The 19,908-nt window shown below is 45.5% G+C and overlaps 1 pseudogene; it reads left to right on the forward strand.

Moving 5' to 3' along the window:
• Window positions 1-19,601, forward strand: part of LOC135892462 (5'-deoxynucleotidase HDDC2-like) — a 68,322-nt pseudogene extending 48,721 nt beyond the window's left edge.
• Window positions 19,602-19,908: the final 307 nt, after the last annotated feature.

A 19,908-nucleotide genomic window follows, 5' to 3' on the forward strand; every position in this document is an offset into this window, starting at 1 on the left:
CAATTGGTAAATTGTTCCAATGGTTAATTCCTCGCACTGTTAAAAATGGACGCCTTATTTCAGTCTGAATTTGTCTAGTTTCAACTTCCAGCCATTGGCCATGTTAGACCTTTCTCTGCTAGACTGACGAGCCCATTTGTAATGATTTGTTCCCCATGTAGGTATTTATAGACTTTTCATCAAACCACCCTTAACCTCTTTAAGCGACATTGACTGAGCTCCTAGAGGCTATCACTACAAGGCAGGTTTTCTAATCCTTTAATCATTCTTATGGCTCTTCTCTGAACCCTCTGCAATTTATCAACGTCCTTCCTGAATGTTAGACACTAGAACTGGACACAGGATTCCAGCAGTGGTTGCACCAGTGCCAAATAAAGAGGTAAAATAACCTCTCTCCTCCAACTTGAGATTCCCTGTTTATGCATTCAAGGACCGCAGGACATTTGGATTAAAAAATTAGCACTATACAATATCAATGGAGCACAGGTTACATGGATTGAGACCAGGCTAATGGCTAACTGACAGATCTCAAAAAGTAATTGTCAAAGGGCTCATCGAATGTGGGTGTTTCTAATGGGGCTCTGCAGGGATCAGTACTGGGTCTGATGCTAGTCAATATTTTTATCAATGACTTGGACGTAAATATAAAATTGCTGCTGATAAAAATGTGCTGATGACACAAAGATTGGCAGAATGGGAAATAACGAAGAGAACAGGGCAGTCATACAGAGAGCTCTGGCGAGTTTGTTTGGCAAATGGCAACAGAGGGTCCTGTGGCACCTTTAAGACTAACAGAAGTATTGGGAGCATAAGCTTTCGTGGGTAAGAACCTCACTTCTTCAGATGCAAGTAATGGAAATCTCCAGAGGCAGGTATAAATCAGTATGGAGATAACGAGGTTAGTTCAATCAGGGAGGGTGAGGTGCTCTGCTAGCAGTTGAGGTGTGAACACCAAGGGAGGAGAAACTGCTTCTGTAGTTGGATAGCCATTCACAGTCTTTGTTTAATCCTGATCTGATGGTGTCAAATTTGCAAATGAACTGGAGCTCAGCAGTTTCTCTTTGGAGTCTGGTCTTGAAGTGTTTTTGCTGTAAGATGGCTACCTTAACATCTGCTATTGTGTGGCCAGGGAGGTTGAAGTGTTCTCCTACAGGTTTTTGTATATTGCCATTCCTGATATCTGACTTGTGTCCATTTATCCTCTTGCGTAGTGACTGTCCAGTTTGGCCAATGTACATAGCAGAGGGGCATTGCTGGCATATGATGGCATATATAACATTGGTGGACGTGCAGGTGAATGAGCCGGTGATATTGTAGCTGATCTGGTTAGGCCCTGTGATAGTGCTGTTCGTGTAGATATGTGGGCAGAGTTGGCATCGAGGTTTGTTGCATGGGTTGGTTCCTGAGTTAGAGTTGTTATGGTGCGGTGCATGGTTGCTGGTGAGAATATGCTTAAGGTTGGCGGGTTGTCTGAGGGCGAGGACTGGCCTGCCTCCCAAGGTCTGTGAAAGTGAGGGATCATTGTCCAGGATGGGTTGTAGATCACTGATGATGCGTTGGAGAGGTTTAAGCTGAGGGCTGTAGGTGATGGCCAGTGGAGTTCTGTTGGTTTCTTTTTTGGGCCTGTCTTGTAGCAGGAGGCTTCTGGGTACACGTCTGGCTCTGTTGATTTGTTCCTTTATTTCCTTGTGTGGGTATCTTGGTTTTGAGAATGCTTGGTGAAGATCTTGTTGGTGTTGGTCTCTGTCTGAGGGGTTGGAGCAGATGCGGTTGTACCTCAGTGCTTGGCTGTAGAAGATCTTCACCAAGCATTCTCAAAACTACGATACCCACACAAGGTAGTGGGATCTATCTACAAGGCACCATATCCCAATGACTGCTGCTGGGCTGGGCAGAGAACCAGACTCAGCAACAGCACTTCTATTCTCTCCTGCAATGCTTATAAACTCTGCAGGCTCCTGGTACCAGCCATCCCTGTTTCTCCAACCCCTGGATTATTCCAGTGACCCCTGTTATGGGTTGTGCTGTGTGCCGTATATTGGCTGCATCATAGGAAAGCACAATGCCTACCCATGATGCCTCATAGTGCAATACTCTCCCACAAGGAAAAACTTCCCTCTGGCCCCACATGGCAATCACCTCTGGCTCATTGTTATCCCCGTTTTATTGAGGAGTTCTCTTATAACCCTCAGGTTACGGTCGAGGCGTCGCTGAAAAGACGACAAAAGTAGAAAGCCAAAGGTAAGCAGCCCCTGACCCCGCAGTTGTGGTGGTGATTCTGCCCTTTATACCCATGCAACATGCACGGGGACAAGAAGGGCACATGCACCATCCTGATTAGATATTGCTGACTGGAAAATTCTCCAACTCAGGTGTACTGGAGGTTCAATCTCCTAATGTGGAACATGTGTATGGACTTGCGTAGTGACTGTCCAGTTTGGCCAATGTACATAGCAGAGGGGCATTGCTGGCATATGATGGCATATATAACATTGGTGGACGTGCAGGTGAATGAGCCGGTGATGTTGTAGCTGATCTGGTTAGGTCCTGTGATGGTGTTGCTGGTGTAGATATGTGGGCAGAGCTGGCATCGAGGTTTGTTGCATGGGTTGGTTCCTGAGTTAGAGTTGTTATGGTGCGGTGCGTGGTTGCTGGTGAGAATATGCTTAAGGTTGGCGGGTTGTCTGTGGGCGAGGACTGGCCTGCCTCCCAAGGTCTGTGAAAGTGAGGGATCATTGTCCAGGATGGGTTGTAGATCACTGATGATGCGTTGGAGAGGTTTAAGCTGAGGGCTGTAGGTGATGGCCAGTGGAGTTCTGTTGGTTTCTTTTTTGGGCCTGTCTTGTAGCAGGTTGCTCTTACAGGCCCAGCTCAGCATGTGACATCTACCCTGTCTTTCCATCCAGACTCCATGGAAGACTGGAGAACTGAGCAGGATTATGACATCACAGGTATCAAGGATGTCAATACTGAACAGCAATAACATAAGAATGACCATACTGAGTCAGACCAATGGTCCAGCTAGCCCACTATCGTGTATTCCCACAGTGGCCAATACCAGGTGTTTCAGAGGGAATGAACAGAACAGGGAATCATCAAGTGATCCACCCCCCATTGCCCATTCCCAGCTTCTGGCAAACAGAGCCTAGGGACTCTCAGGGCATGATATTGCATCCCTGCCCATCTTGGCTAATAGCCATTGATGGACCTATCTTTCATGAACTTATCTAGTTCTTTTTTGAACCCTGTTATAGTCTTGGCCTTCACAACATCCTCTGGCAAGGAGTTCCACCGGTTGACTGCGCGTTGTGTGAAGAAATACTTCTTTTGTTTGTTTTCAACCTGCTGCCTATTCATTTCATTTGGTAACCGCTAGTTCTTGTGTTATGAGAAGGCGTAAATTACACTTCCTTGTTTACTTTCTCACCACCAGTCATGATTTTATAGACCTCAATCATATCCCCCCTTAGTCGTCTCTTTTCCAAGCTGAATAGTCCCAGTCTTATTAACGTCTCCTCATACAGAAGCTGTTCCATACCCCTACTCATTTTTGTAGCCCTTTTCTGAACCTTTTCCAATTCCAAGATATCTTTTTTTGAGATGGGGAGACCACATCTGCACGCAGTATTCCAGATCTGGGTGTACCATGGATTTATATAGAGGCAATAGGATATTTTTCTGTCTTGTTATCTATCCTTTTCCTAATGATTCCCAACTTTCTGTTTCCTTTTTTGACTGCCACTGCTGATTGAGTGGATGTTTTCAGAGAACTCTCCACAATGCCTCCAAGAGCTCTTGTTGAGTGGCAACAGCTAATTTAGCCCCCATGATTTTATCTGTAGAGTTGGGAGTAAGCTTTCCAATGTGCATTACTTTGCATTTATCAACCTTGAATTTCTTCTGCCATTTTGTTGCCCAGTCATCCAATTTTATGAGATCACTTTATAACTCTTCACAGCCTGCTTTGGACTTAACTATCCTGAATAGTTTTGTATTGTCTGCAAATTTTGCCACCTCACTGTTTACCCCTTTTTCCAGATCATTGATGAATATGTTGAATAGGACTGGTCCCAGTACAGACCATTGGGGGACACCACTATTTACCTCTCTCCATTCTGAGAAATGGATTATTTATTCCTCCCCTTTGTTTTCTATCTTTTAACCAGTTACTGATCCATGAGAGGACCCTCCCTCTTATCCCATGACAGCTGACTTTGCTTAAGAGCCTTTGGGGAGGGACCTTGTCAAAGGCTTTCTGAAAATCCCAGTATGTCAGTGCACTGTGTCTGCAAGGCCTTCAGTGGCTTTTAAACTTTCCCACGGGGACATCGGAGACATGGTCCAGTTAACTTGTGTTCAGGCTTAACAAGAGCCTGCTGTGAGAAACTCGTTTTAACAATGATGCCCCTGTGCCAGCACAGGTCACAGGCCAAAATGTGTCACTTCAACAACTATGGCATTGGGAGAGCCCAAAATAACCACCACACACCACAGGAATGTACTGACTATGACCCCTTACTTCAAATGCACTGTGGCCTAGTGACTAGAGCACTAGACGGCACTCAGGAGACTTAAGTGCTAGTCCGGTCTCTGCTACTGTCTTGCTGGGTGACCTTGGGTAAGTCACTGTTCTTCTCTGTGCCTCAGTTTCCCATCTTTAAAAGGGGGCTAATGCTACAGACCTCCTTTGTAAAGTGCTTTGAGATCCACTGACTGAAAGTGTTAGATAAGAGGTAGGGCTCTTTATTATCTCATGATATAGGGTGCTTTTCTTAAAGCTCCCACTGCTGGAATCAAGTGATTTATCTGAGAATCTCTGCTTTTTATTTTATTTTATTTGTTAGCACATTTTACGCCCTCCTGGTTGCAAAGAGAAGCTGGAAAATGTAAATTGAGTGCACCCTAGCAGCTCAGACATCAGAAGGCAAATGAAGAGTTCCCCAGATGATTTTTTTTTTAAGAGATCGTTATTCTGAAGTCAATCTCATGATTTTGGTGGGGCCCAGCTCATGGTTTGGGAATGCTTGGGCAGGCGATACCATGAAAGTTTTTCTGCACTTGTAACACTAGATTATCACTTCAGGCTGGGAGATTCTGCTTCACAAGTAGGGAAAAAATGTCCCTTGCCTGGGGGGCTTGAGACTCATAAAGCTTTGAAAAGACACAGGGTTTTCCTGGGAAATCTGATGCCCTCTCTCCTGCCTAGTTCTGAGCTCAGCAGCTCAGCCCCCTTGGGCTGTTGCCGCATCCTATCTCCTGATGTAAGCACAGCATTGACAGCTCACAGGCTAGAGGGAGATTGCAGGAGGGCAGCCCCATTCTGACCTAGAGATGACATCAGCACCTGCCATCAGGTGTAGCCTAGGTACTTGCTTGGTTGCTTGGTACTTGTCTCCTGGCTGAGATACAGAATTAAGCAAGCATGCCCTGTGGTCTTAAGACCATATTAGTGCTGACCCTACTGTTATACGCCATGGCGAGGATTGCCAGAGCTGAGGTAAGTGAGAATCCTAGAGAGAGGGAAAGGCTGGATTGATGCCAGCTGAATGCAGGAACCAAACATAAGTATTTTTAAATCAGCAGGCTCGGATCATCTACACCCAAGAGTCCTCAAAGAGCTGGCTCAGGAGGTTATTGGCCCACTGACATGAATTTTTAACAAATTTAGGATTCCTGAGGGAATTCCAGAAGGCTGGAAGTGTGCTAATGTTTTGTCAATTGGTAAATTGTTCCAATGGTTAATTCCTCGCACTGTTAAAAATGGACGCCTTATTTCAGTCTGAATTTGTCTAGTTTCAACTTCCAGCCATTGGCCATGTTAGACCTTTCTCTGCTAGACTGACGAGCCCATTTGTAATGATTTGTTCCCCATGTAGGTATTTATAGACTTTTCATCAAACCACCCTTAACCTCTTTAAGCGACATTGACTGAGCTCCTAGAGGCTATCACTACAAGGCAGGTTTTCTAATCCTTTAATCATTCTTATGGCTCTTCTCTGAACCCTCTGCAATTTATCAACGTCCTTCCTGAATGTTAGACACTAGAACTGGACACAGGATTCCAGCAGTGGTTGCACCAGTGCCAAATAAAGAGGTAAAATAACCTCTCTCCTCCAACTTGAGATTCCCTGTTTATGCATTCAAGGACCGCAGGACATTTGGATTAAAAAATTAGCACTATACAATATCAATGGAGCACAGGTTACATGGATTGAGACCAGGCTAATGGCTAACTGACAGATCTCAAAAAGTAATTGTCAAAGGGCTCATCGAATGTGGGTGTTTCTAATGGGGCTCTGCAGGGATCAGTACTGGGTCTGATGCTAGTCAATATTTTTATCAATGACTTGGACGTAAATATAAAATTGCTGCTGATAAAAATGTGCTGATGACACAAAGATTGGCAGAATGGGAAATAACGAAGAGAACAGGGCAGTCATACAGAGAGCTCTGGCGAGTTTGTTTGGCAAATGGCAACAGAGGGTCCTGTGGCACCTTTAAGACTAACAGAAGTATTGGGAGCATAAGCTTTCGTGGGTAAGAACCTCACTTCTTCAGATGCAAGTAATGGAAATCTCCAGAGGCAGGTATAAATCAGTATGGAGATAACGAGGTTAGTTCAATCAGGGAGGGTGAGGTGCTCTGCTAGCAGTTGAGGTGTGAACACCAAGGGAGGAGAAACTGCTTCTGTAGTTGGATAGCCATTCACAGTCTTTGTTTAATCCTGATCTGATGGTGTCAAATTTGCAAATGAACTGGAGCTCAGCAGTTTCTCTTTGGAGTCTGGTCTTGAAGTGTTTTTGCTGTAAGATGGCTACCTTAACATCTGCTATTGTGTGGCCAGGGAGGTTGAAGTGTTCTCCTACAGGTTTTTGTATATTGCCATTCCTGATATCTGACTTGTGTCCATTTATCCTCTTGCGTAGTGACTGTCCAGTTTGGCCAATGTACATAGCAGAGGGGCATTGCTGGCATATGATGGCATATATAACATTGGTGGACGTGCAGGTGAATGAGCCGGTGATGTTGTAGCTGATCTGGTTAGGCCCTGTGATAGTGCTGTTCGTGTAGATATGTGGGCAGAGTTGGCATCGAGGTTTGTTGCATGGGTTGGTTCCTGAGTTAGAGTTGTTATGGTGCGGTGCATGGTTGCTGGTGAGAATATGCTTAAGGTTGGCGGGTTGTCTGAGGGCGAGGACTGGCCTGCCTCCCAAGGTCTGTGAAAGTGAGGGATCATTGTCCAGGATGGGTTGTAGATCACTGATGATGCGTTGGAGAGGTTTAAGCTGAGGGCTGTAGGTGATGGCCAGTGGAGTTCTGTTGGTTTCTTTTTTGGGCCTGTCTTGTAGCAGGAGGCTTCTGGGTACACGTCTGGCTCTGTTGATTTGTTCCTTTATTTCCTTGTGTGGGTATCTTGGTTTTGAGAATGCTTGGTGAAGATCTTGTTGGTGTTGGTCTCTGTCTGAGGGGTTGGAGCAGATGCGGTTGTACCTCAGTGCTTGGCTGTAGAAGATCTTCACCAAGCATTCTCAAAACTACGATACCCACACAAGGTAGTGGGATCTATCTACAAGGCACCATATCCCAATGACTGCTGCTGGGCTGGGCAGAGAACCAGACTCAGCAACAGCACTTCTATTCTCTCCTGCAATGCTTATAAACTCTGCAGGCTCCTGGTACCAGCCATCCCTGTTTCTCCAACCCCTGGATTATTCCAGTGACCCCTGTTATGGGTTGTGCTGTGTGCCGTATATTGGCTGCATCATAGGAAAGCACAATGCCTACCCATGATGCCTCATAGTGCAATACTCTCCCACAAGGAAAAACTTCCCTCTGGCCCCACATGGCAATCACCTCTGGCTCATTGTTATCCCCGTTTTATTGAGGAGTTCTCTTATAACCCTCAGGTTACGGTCGAGGCGTCGCTGAAAAGACGACAAAAGTAGAAAGCCAAAGGTAAGCAGCCCCTGACCCCGCAGTTGTGGTGGTGATTCTGCCCTTTATACCCATGCAACATGCACGGGGACAAGAAGGGCACATGCACCATCCTGATTAGATATTGCTGACTGGAAAATTCTCCAACTCAGGTGTACTGGAGGTTCAATCTCCTAATGTGGAACATGTGTATGGACTTGCGTAGTGACTGTCCAGTTTGGCCAATGTACATAGCAGAGGGGCATTGCTGGCATATGATGGCATATATAACATTGGTGGACGTGCAGGTGAATGAGCCGGTGATGTTGTAGCTGATCTGGTTAGGTCCTGTGATGGTGTTGCTGGTGTAGATATGTGGGCAGAGCTGGCATCGAGGTTTGTTGCATGGGTTGGTTCCTGAGTTAGAGTTGTTATGGTGCGGTGCGTGGTTGCTGGTGAGAATATGCTTAAGGTTGGCGGGTTGTCTGTGGGCGAGGACTGGCCTGCCTCCCAAGGTCTGTGAAAGTGAGGGATCATTGTCCAGGATGGGTTGTAGATCACTGATGATGCGTTGGAGAGGTTTAAGCTGAGGGCTGTAGGTGATGGCCAGTGGAGTTCTGTTGGTTTCTTTTTTGGGCCTGTCTTGTAGCAGGTTGCTCTTACAGGCCCAGCTCAGCATGTGACATCTACCCTGTCTTTCCATCCAGACTCCATGGAAGACTGGAGAACTGAGCAGGATTATGACATCACAGGTATCAAGGATGTCAATACTGAACAGCAATAACATAAGAATGACCATACTGAGTCAGACCAATGGTCCAGCTAGCCCACTATCGTGTATTCCCACAGTGGCCAATACCAGGTGTTTCAGAGGGAATGAACAGAACAGGGAATCATCAAGTGATCCACCCCCCATTGCCCATTCCCAGCTTCTGGCAAACAGAGCCTAGGGATTCTCAGGGCATGATATTGCATCCCTGCCCATCTTGGCTAATAGCCATTGATGGACCTATCTTTCATGAACTTATCTAGTTCTTTTTTGAACCCTGTTATAGTCTTGGCCTTCACAACATCCTCTGGCAAGGAGTTCCACCGGTTGACTGCGCGTTGTGTGAAGAAATACTTCTTTTGTTTGTTTTCAACCTGCTGCCTATTCATTTCATTTGGTAACCGCTAGTTCTTGTGTTATGAGAAGGCGTAAATTACACTTCCTTGTTTACTTTCTCACCACCAGTCATGATTTTATAGACCTCAATCATATCCCCCCTTAGTCGTCTCTTTTCCAAGCTGAATAGTCCCAGTCTTATTAACGTCTCCTCATACAGAAGCTGTTCCATACCCCTACTCATTTTTGTAGCCCTTTTCTGAACCTTTTCCAATTCCAAGATATCTTTTTTTGAGATGGGGAGACCACATCTGCACGCAGTATTCCAGATCTGGGTGTACCATGGATTTATATAGAGGCAATAGGATATTTTTCTGTCTTGTTATCTATCCTTTTCCTAATGATTCCCAACTTTCTGTTTCCTTTTTTGACTGCCACTGCTGATTGAGTGGATGTTTTCAGAGAACTCTCCACAATGCCTCCAAGAGCTCTTGTTGAGTGGCAACAGCTAATTTAGCCCCCATGATTTTATCTGTAGAGTTGGGAGTAAGCTTTCCAATGTGCATTACTTTGCATTTATCAACCTTGAATTTCTTCTGCCATTTTGTTGCCCAGTCCTCATAAAATTGGATATCACTTTATAACTCTTCACAGCCTGCTTTGGACTTAACTATCCTGAATAGTTTTGTATTGTCTGCAAATTTTGCCACCTCACTGTTTACCCCTTTTTCCAGATCATTGATGAATATGTTGAATAGGACTGGTCCCAGTACAGACCATTGGGGGACACCACTATTTACCTCTCTCCATTCTGAGAAATGGATTATTTATTCCTCCCCTTTGTTTTCTATCTTTTAACCAGTTACTGATCCATGAGAGGACCCTCCCTCTTATCCCATGACAGCTGACTTTGCTTAAGAGCCTTTGGGGAGGGACCTTGTCAAAGGCTTTCTGAAAATCCCAGTATGTCAGTGCACTGTGTCTGCAAGGCCTTCAGTGGCTTTTAAACTTTCCCACGGGGACATCGGAGACATGGTCCAGTTAACTTGTGTTCAGGCTTAACAAGAGCCTGCTGTGAGAAACTCGTTTTAACAATGATGCCCCTGTGCCAGCACAGGTCACAGGCCAAAATGTGTCACTTCAACAACTATGGCATTGGGAGAGCCCAAAATAACCACCACACACCACAGGAATGTACTGACTATGACCCCTTACTTCAAATGCACTGTGGCCTAGTGACTAGAGCACTAGACGGCACTCAGGAGACTTAAGTGCTAGTCCGGTCTCTGCTACTGTCTTGCTGGGTGACCTTGGGTAAGTCACTGTTCTTCTCTGTGCCTCAGTTTCCCATCTCTAAAAGGGGGCTAATGCTACAGACCTCCTTTGTAAAGTGCTTTGAGATCCACTGACTGAAAGTGTTAGATAAGAGGTAGGGCTCTTTATTATCTCATGATATAGGGTGCTTTTCTTAAAGCTCCCACTGCTGGAATCAAGTGATTTATCTGAGAATCTCTGCTTTTTATTTTATTTTATTTGTTAGCACATTTTACGCCCTCCTGGTTGCAAAGAGAAGCTGGAAAATGTAAATTGAGTGCACCCTAGCAGCTCAGACATCAGAAGGCAAATGAAGAGTTCCCCAGATGATTTTTTTTTAAGAGATCGTTATTCTGAAGTCAATCTCATGATTTTGGTGGGGCCCAGCTCATGGTTTGGGAATGCTTGGGCAGGCGATACCATGAAAGTTTTTCTGCACTTGTAACACTAGATTATCACTTCAGGCTGGGAGATTCTGCTTCACAAGTAGGGAAAAAATGTCCCTTGCCTGGGGGGCTTGAGACTCATAAAGCTTTGAAAAGACACAGGGTTTTCCTGGGAAATCTGATGCCCTCTCTCCTGCCTAGTTCTGAGCTCAGCAGCTCAGCCCCCTTGGGCTGTTGCCGCATCCTATCTCCTGATGTAAGCACAGCATTGACAGCTCACAGGCTAGAGGGAGATTGCAGGAGGGCAGCCCCATTCTGACCTAGAGATGACATCAGCACCTGCCATCAGGTGTAGCCTAGGTACTTGCTTGGTTGCTTGGTACTTGTCTCCTGGCTGAGATACAGAATTAAGCAAGCATGCCCTGTGGTCTTAAGACCATATTAGTGCTGACCCTACTGTTATACGCCATGGCGAGGATTGCCAGAGCTGAGGTAAGTGAGAATCCTAGAGAGAGGGAAAGGCTGGATTGATGCCAGCTGAATGCAGGAACCAAACATAAGTATTTTTAAATCAGCAGGCTCGGATCATCTACACCCAAGAGTCCTCAAAGAGCTGGCTCAGGAGGTTATTGGCCCACTGACATGAATTTTTAACAAATTTAGGATTCCTGAGGGAATTCCAGAAGGCTGGAAGTGTGCTAATGTTTTGTCAATTGGTAAATTGTTCCAATGGTTAATTCCTCGCACTGTTAAAAATGGACGCCTTATTTCAGTCTGAATTTGTCTAGTTTCAACTTCCAGCCATTGGCCATGTTAGACCTTTCTCTGCTAGACTGACGAGCCCATTTGTAATGATTTGTTCCCCATGTAGGTATTTATAGACTTTTCATCAAACCACCCTTAACCTCTTTAAGCGACATTGACTGAGCTCCTAGAGGCTATCACTACAAGGCAGGTTTTCTAATCCTTTAATCATTCTTATGGCTCTTCTCTGAACCCTCTGCAATTTATCAACGTCCTTCCTGAATGTTAGACACTAGAACTGGACACAGGATTCCAGCAGTGGTTGCACCAGTGCCAAATAAAGAGGTAAAATAACCTCTCTCCTCCAACTTGAGATTCCCTGTTTATGCATTCAAGGACCGCAGGACATTTGGATTAAAAAATTAGCACTATACAATATCAATGGAGCACAGGTTACATGGATTGAGACCAGGCTAATGGCTAACTGACAGATCTCAAAAAGTAATTGTCAAAGGGCTCATCGAATGTGGGTGTTTCTAATGGGGCTCTGCAGGGATCAGTACTGGGTCTGATGCTAGTCAATATTTTTATCAATGACTTGGACGTAAATATAAAATTGCTGCTGATAAAAATGTGCTGATGACACAAAGATTGGCAGAATGGGAAATAACGAAGAGAACAGGGCAGTCATACAGAGAGCTCTGGCGAGTTTGTTTGGCAAATGGCAACAGAGGGTCCTGTGGCACCTTTAAGACTAACAGAAGTATTGGGAGCATAAGCTTTCGTGGGTAAGAACCTCACTTCTTCAGATGCAAGTAATGGAAATCTCCAGAGGCAGGTATAAATCAGTATGGAGATAACGAGGTTAGTTCAATCAGGGAGGGTGAGGTGCTCTGCTAGCAGTTGAGGTGTGAACACCAAGGGAGGAGAAACTGCTTCTGTAGTTGGATAGCCATTCACAGTCTTTGTTTAATCCTGATCTGATGGTGTCAAATTTGCAAATGAACTGGAGCTCAGCCAGTTTGGCTTTGGAGTCTGGTCTTGAAGTGTTTTTGCTGTAAGATGGCTACCTTAACATCTGCTATTGTGTGGCCAGGGAGGTTGAAGTGTTCTCCTACAGGTTTTTGTATATTGCCATTCCTGATATCTGACTTGTGTCCATTTATCCTCTTGCGTAGTGACTGTCCAGTTTGGCCAATGTACATAGCAGAGGGGCATTGCTGGCATATGATGGCATATATAACATTGGTGGACGTGCAGGTGAATGAGCCGGTGATGTTGTAGCTGATCTGGTTAGGCCCTGTGATAGTGCTGTTCGTGTAGATATGTGGGCAGAGTTGGCATCGAGGTTTGTTGCATGGGTTGGTTCCTGAGTTAGAGTTGTTATGGTGCGGTGCATGGTTGCTGGTGAGAATATGCTTAAGGTTGGCGGGTTGTCTGAGGGCGAGGACTGGCCTGCCTCCCAAGGTCTGTGAAAGTGAGGGATCATTGTCCAGGATGGGTTGTAGATCACTGATGATGCGTTGGAGAGGTTTAAGCTGAGGGCTGTAGGTGATGGCCAGTGGAGTTCTGTTGGTTTCTTTTTTGGGCCTGTCTTGTAGCAGGAGGCTTCTGGGTACACGTCTGGCTCTGTTGATTTGTTCCTTTATTTCCTTGTGTGGGTATCTTGGTTTTGAGAATGCTTGGTGAAGATCTTGTTGGTGTTGGTCTCTGTCTGAGGGGTTGGAGCAGATGCGGTTGTACCTCAGTGCTTGGCTGTAGAAGATCTTCACCAAGCATTCTCAAAACTACGATACCCACACAAGGTAGTGGGATCTATCTACAAGGCACCATATCCCAATGACTGCTGCTGGGCTGGGCAGAGAACCAGACTCAGCAACAGCACTTCTGTTCTCTCCTGCAATGCTTATAAACTCTGCAGGCTCCTGGTACCAGCCATCCCTGTTTCTCCAACCCCTGGATTATTCCAGTGACCCCTGTTATGGGTTGTGCTGTGTGCCGTATATTGGCTGCATCATAGGAAAGCACAATGCCTACCCATGATGCCTCATAGTGCAATACTCTCCCACAAGGAAAAACTTCCCTCTGGCCCCACATGGCAATCACCTCTGGCTCATTGTTATCCCCGTTTTATTGAGGAGTTCTCTTATAACCCTCAGGTTACGGTCGAGGCGTCGCTGAAAAGACGACAAAAGTAGAAAGCCAAAGGTAAGCAGCCCCTGACCCCGCAGTTGTGGTGGTGATTCTGCCCTTTATACCCATGCAACATGCACGGGGACAAGAAGGGCACATGCACCATCCTGATTAGATATTGCTGACTGGAAAATTCTCCAACTCAGGTGTACTGGAGGTTCAATCTCCTAATGTGGAACATGTGTATGGACTTGCGTAGTGACTGTCCAGTTTGGCCAATGTACATAGCAGAGGGGCATTGCTGGCATATGATGGCATATATAACATTGGTGGACGTGCAGGTGAATGAGCCGGTGATGTTGTAGCTGATCTGGTTAGGTCCTGTGATGGTGTTGCTGGTGTAGATATGTGGGCAGAGCTGGCATCGAGGTTTGTTGCATGGGTTGGTTCCTGAGTTAGAGTTGTTATGGTGCGGTGCGTGGTTGCTGGTGAGAATATGCTTAAGGTTGGCGGGTTGTCTGTGGGCGAGGACTGGCCTGCCTCCCAAGGTCTGTGAAAGTGAGGGATCATTGTCCAGGATGGGTTGTAGATCACTGATGATGCGTTGGAGAGGTTTAAGCTGAGGGCTGTAGGTGATGGCCAGTGGAGTTCTGTTGGTTTCTTTTTTGGGCCTGTCTTGTAGCAGGTTGCTCTTACAGGCCCAGCTCAGCATGTGACATCTACCCTGTCTTTCCATCCAGACTCCATGGAAGACTGGAGAACTGAGCAGGATTATGACATCACAGGTATCAAGGATGTCAATACTGAACAGCAATAACATAAGAATGACCATACTGAGTCAGACCAATGGTCCAGCTAGCCCACTATCGTGTATTCCCACAGTGGCCAATACCAGGTGTTTCAGAGGGAATGAACAGAACAGGGAATCATCAAGTGATCCACCCCCCATTGCCCATTCCCAGCTTCTGGCAAACAGAGCCTAGGGACTCTCAGGGCATGATATTGCATCCCTGCCCATCTTGGCTAATAGCCATTGATGGACCTATCTTTCATGAACTTATCTAGTTCTTTTTTGAACCCTGTTATAGTCTTGGCCTTCACAACATCCTCTGGCAAGGAGTTCCACCGGTTGACTGCGCGTTGTGTGAAGAAATACTTCTTTTGTTTGTTTTCAACCTGCTGCCTATTCATTTCATTTGGTAACCGCTAGTTCTTGTGTTATGAGAAGGCGTAAATTACACTTCCTTGTTTACTTTCTCACCACCAGTCATGATTTTATAGACCTCAATCATATCCCCCCTTAGTCGTCTCTTTTCCAAGCTGAATAGTCCCAGTCTTATTAACGTCTCCTCATACAGAAGCTGTTCCATACCCCTACTCATTTTTGTAGCCCTTTTCTGAACCTTTTCCAATTCCAAGATATCTTTTTTTGAGATGGGGAGACCACATCTGCACGCAGTATTCCAGATCTGGGTGTACCATGGATTTATATAGAGGCAATAGGATATTTTTCTGTCTTGTTATCTATCCTTTTCCTAATGATTCCCAACTTTCTGTTTCCTTTTTTGACTGCCACTGCTGATTGAGTGGATGTTTTCAGAGAACTCTCCACAATGCCTCCAAGAGCTCTTGTTGAGTGGCAACAGCTAATTTAGCCCCCATGATTTTATCTGTAGAGTTGGGAGTAAGCTTTCCAATGTGCATTACTTTGCATTTATCAACCTTGAATTTCTTCTGCCATTTTGTTGCCCAGTCATCCAATTTTATGAGATCACTTTATAACTCTTCACAGCCTGCTTTGGACTTAACTATCCTGAATAGTTTTGTATTGTCTGCAAATTTTGCCACCTCACTGTTTACCCCTTTTTCCAGATCATTGATGAATATGTTGAATAGGACTGGTCCCAGTACAGACCATTGGGGGACACCACTATTTACCTCTCTCCATTCTGAGAAATGGATTATTTATTCCTCCCCTTTGTTTTCTATCTTTTAACCAGTTACTGATCCATGAGAGGACCCTCCCTCTTATCCCATGACAGCTGACTTTGCTTAAGAGCCTTTGGGGAGGGACCTTGTCAAAGGCTTTCTGAAAATCCCAGTATGTCAGTGCACTGTGTCTGCAAGGCCTTCAGTGGCTTTTAAACTTTCCCACGGGGACATCGGAGACATGGTCCAGTTAACTTGTGTTCAGGCTTAACAAGAGCCTGCTGTGAGAAACTCGTTTTAACAATGATGCCCCTGTGCCAGCACAGGTCACAGGCCAAAATGTGTCACTTCAACAACTATGGCATTGGGAGAGCCCAAAATAACCACCACACACCACAGGAATGTACTGACTATGACCCCTTACTTCAAATGCACTGTGGCCTAGTGACTAGAGCACTAGACGGCACTCAGGAGACTTAAGTGCTAGTCCGGTCTCTGCTACTGTCTTGCTGGGTGACCTTGGGTAAGTCACTGTTCTTCTCTGTGCCTCAGTTTCCCATCTCTAAAAGGGGGCTAATGCTACAGACCTCCTTTGTAAAGTGCTTTGAGATCCACTGACTGAAAGTGTTAGATAAGAGGTAGGGCTCTTTATTATCTCATGATATAGGGTGCTTTTCTTAAAGCTCCCACTGCTGGAATCAAGTGATTTATCTGAGAATCTCTGCTTTTTATTTTATTTTATTTGTTAGCACATTTTACGCCCTCCTGGTTGCAAAGAGAAGCTGGAAAATGTAAATTGAGTGCACCCTAGCAGCTCAGACATCAGAAGGCAAATGAAGAGTTCCCCAGATGATTTTTTTTTTAAGAGATCGTTATTCTGAAGTCAATCTCATGATTTTGGTGGGGCCCAGCTCATGGTTTGGGAATGCTTGGGCAGGCGATACCATGAAAGTTTTTCTGCACTTGTAACACTAGATTATCACTTCAGGCTGGGAGATTCTGCTTCACAAGTAGGGAAAAAATGTCCCTTGCCTGGGGGGCTTGAGACTCATAAAGCTTTGAAAAGACACAGGGTTTTCCTGGGAAATCTGATGCCCTCTCTCCTGCCTAGTTCTGAGCTCAGCAGCTCAGCCCCCTTGGGCTGTTGCCGCATCCTATCTCCTGATGTAAGCACAGCATTGACAGCTCACAGGCTAGAGGGAGATTGCAGGAGGGCAGCCCCATTCTGACCTAGAGATGACATCAGCACCTGCCATCAGGTGTAGCCTAGGTACTTGCTTGGTTGCTTGGTACTTGTCTCCTGGCTGAGATACAGAATTAAGCAAGCATGCCCTGTGGTCTTAAGACCATATTAGTGCTGACCCTACTGTTATACGCCATGGCGAGGATTGCCAGAGCTGAGGTAAGTGAGAATCCTAGAGAGAGGGAAAGGCTGGATTGATGCCAGCTGAATGCAGGAACCAAACATAAGTATTTTTAAATCAGCAGGCTCGGATCATCTACACCCAAGAGTCCTCAAAGAGCTGGCTCAGGAGGTTATTGGCCCACTGACATGAATTTTTAACAAATTTAGGATTCCTGAGGGAATTCCAGAAGGCTGGAAGTGTGCTAATGTTTTGTCAATTGGTAAATTGTTCCAATGGTTAATTCCTCGCACTGTTAAAAATGGACGCCTTATTTCAGTCTGAATTTGTCTAGTTTCAACTTCCAGCCATTGGCCATGTTAGACCTTTCTCTGCTAGACTGACGAGCCCATTTGTAATGATTTGTTCCCCATGTAGGTATTTATAGACTTTTCATCAAACCACCCTTAACCTCTTTAAGCGACATTGACTGAGCTCCTAGAGGCTATCACTACAAGGCAGGTTTTCTAATCCTTTAATCATTCTTATGGCTCTTCTCTGAACCCTCTGCAATTTATCAACGTCCTTCCTGAATGTTAGACACTAGAACTGGACACAGGATTCCAGCAGTGGTTGCACCAGTGCCAAATAAAGAGGTAAAATAACCTCTCTCCTCCAACTTGAGATTCCCTGTTTATGCATTCAAGGACCGCAGGACATTTGGATTAAAAAATTAGCACTATACAATATCAATGGAGCACAGGTTACATGGATTGAGACCAGGCTAATGGCTAACTGACAGATCTCAAAAAGTAATTGTCAAAGGGCTCATCGAATGTGGGTGTTTCTAATGGGGCTCTGCAGGGATCAGTACTGGGTCTGATGCTAGTCAATATTTTTATCAATGACTTGGACGTAAATATAAAATTGCTGCTGATAAAAATGTGCTGATGACACAAAGATTGGCAGAATGGGAAATAACGAAGAGAACAGGGCAGTCATACAGAGAGCTCTGGCGAGTTTGTTTGGCAAATGGCAACAGAGGGTCCTGTGGCACCTTTAAGACTAACAGAAGTATTGGGAGCATAAGCTTTCGTGGGTAAGAACCTCACTTCTTCAGATGCAAGTAATGGAAATCTCCAGAGGCAGGTATAAATCAGTATGGAGATAACGAGGTTAGTTCAATCAGGGAGGGTGAGGTGCTCTGCTAGCAGTTGAGGTGTGAACACCAAGGGAGGAGAAACTGCTTCTGTAGTTGGATAGCCATTCACAGTCTTTGTTTAATCCTGATCTGATGGTGTCAAATTTGCAAATGAACTGGAGCTCAGCAGTTTCTCTTTGGAGTCTGGTCTTGAAGTTTTTTTGCTGTAAGATGGCTACCTTAACATCTGCTATTGTGTGGCCAGGGAGGTTGAAGTGTTCTCCTACAGGTTTTTGTATATTGCCATTCCTGATATCTGACTTGTGTCCATTTATCCTCTTGCGTAGTGACTGTCCAGTTTGGCCAATGTACATAGCAGAGGGGCATTGCTGGCATATGATGGCATATATAACATTGGTGGACGTGCAGGTGAATGAGCCGGTGATGTTGTAGCTGATCTGGTTAGGCCCTGTGATAGTGCTGTTCGTGTAGATATGTGGGCAGAGTTGGCATCGAGGTTTGTTGCATGGGTTGGTTCCTGAGTTAGAGTTGTTATGGTGCGGTGCATGGTTGCTGGTGAGAATATGCTTAAGGTTGGCGGGTTGTCTGAGGGCGAGGACTGGCCTGCCTCCCAAGGTCTGTGAAAGTGAGGGATCATTGTCCAGGATGGGTTGTAGATCACTGATGATGCGTTGGAGAGGTTTAAGCTGAGGGCTGTAGGTGATGGCCAGTGGAGTTCTGTTGGTTTCTTTTTTGGGCCTGTCTTGTAGCAGGAGGCTTCTGGGTACACGTCTGGCTCTGTTGATTTGTTCCTTTATTTCCTTGTGTGGGTATCTTGGTTTTGAGAATGCTTGGTGAAGATCTTGTTGGTGTTGGTCTCTGTCTGAGGGGTTGGAGCAGATGCGGTTGTACCTCAGTGCTTGGCTGTAGAAGATCTTCACCAAGCATTCTCAAAACTACGATACCCACACAAGGTAGTGGGATCTATCTACAAGGCACCATATCCCAATGACTGCTGCTGGGCTGGGCAGAGAACCAGACTCAGCAACAGCACTTCTATTCTCTCCTGCAATGCTTATAAACTCTGCAGGCTCCTGGTACCAGCCATCCCTGTTTCTCCAACCCCTGGATTATTCCAGTGACCCCTGTTATGGGTTGTGCTGTGTGCCGTATATTGGCTGCATCATAGGAAAGCACAATGCCTACCCATGATGCCTCATAGTGCAATACTCTCCCACAAGGAAAAACTTCCCTCTGGCCCCACATGGCAATCACCTCTGGCTCATTGTTATCCCCGTTTTATTGAGGAGTTCTCTTATAACCCTCAGGTTACGGTCGAGGCGTCTCTGACAAGAAAGACCCCAAAACCACAGAAGTAGAAAGCCAAAGGTAAGCAGCCCCTGACCCCGCAGTTGTGGTGGTGATTCTGCCCTTTATACCCATGCAACATGCACGGGGACAAGAAGGGCACATGCACCATCCTGATTAGATATTGCTGACTGGAAAATTCTCCAACTCAGGTGTACTGGAGGTTCAATCTCCTAATGTGGAACATGTGTATGGACTAGCACTCGAAGAAGCGCTTTTGCTGCTCTACTGGTTCCACTGAGGGAGGACATCAGTTTCCAATGTTCATCTAGCACCTTATGTAAGCACTAGAATTTTAAACCAAAGGAAAAGCAGCCATGCATTTTACTCCCAAACAGCCAATCCACAAATTAACATTTATGCAAGACTAGCACAGTTGATGTGACAGACTGGAAGAGGAGGCCCTTGAGAATGGAGGGGGGGGGAATTAATCAGATTTTTTTTTCCCCCTTCAAACAGAAAAGTTCAGAAAATGATTGTTTTCCACAGCACGGGCAGTAAAATGAGTGCTCCAGAGTCATCCTGCCTCCT

Source organism: Emys orbicularis, chromosome 20 (genome assembly GCF_028017835.1).
Source record: "Emys orbicularis isolate rEmyOrb1 chromosome 20, rEmyOrb1.hap1, whole genome shotgun sequence".
Classification (NCBI taxonomy): Eukaryota; Metazoa; Chordata; order Testudines; family Emydidae; genus Emys; species Emys orbicularis.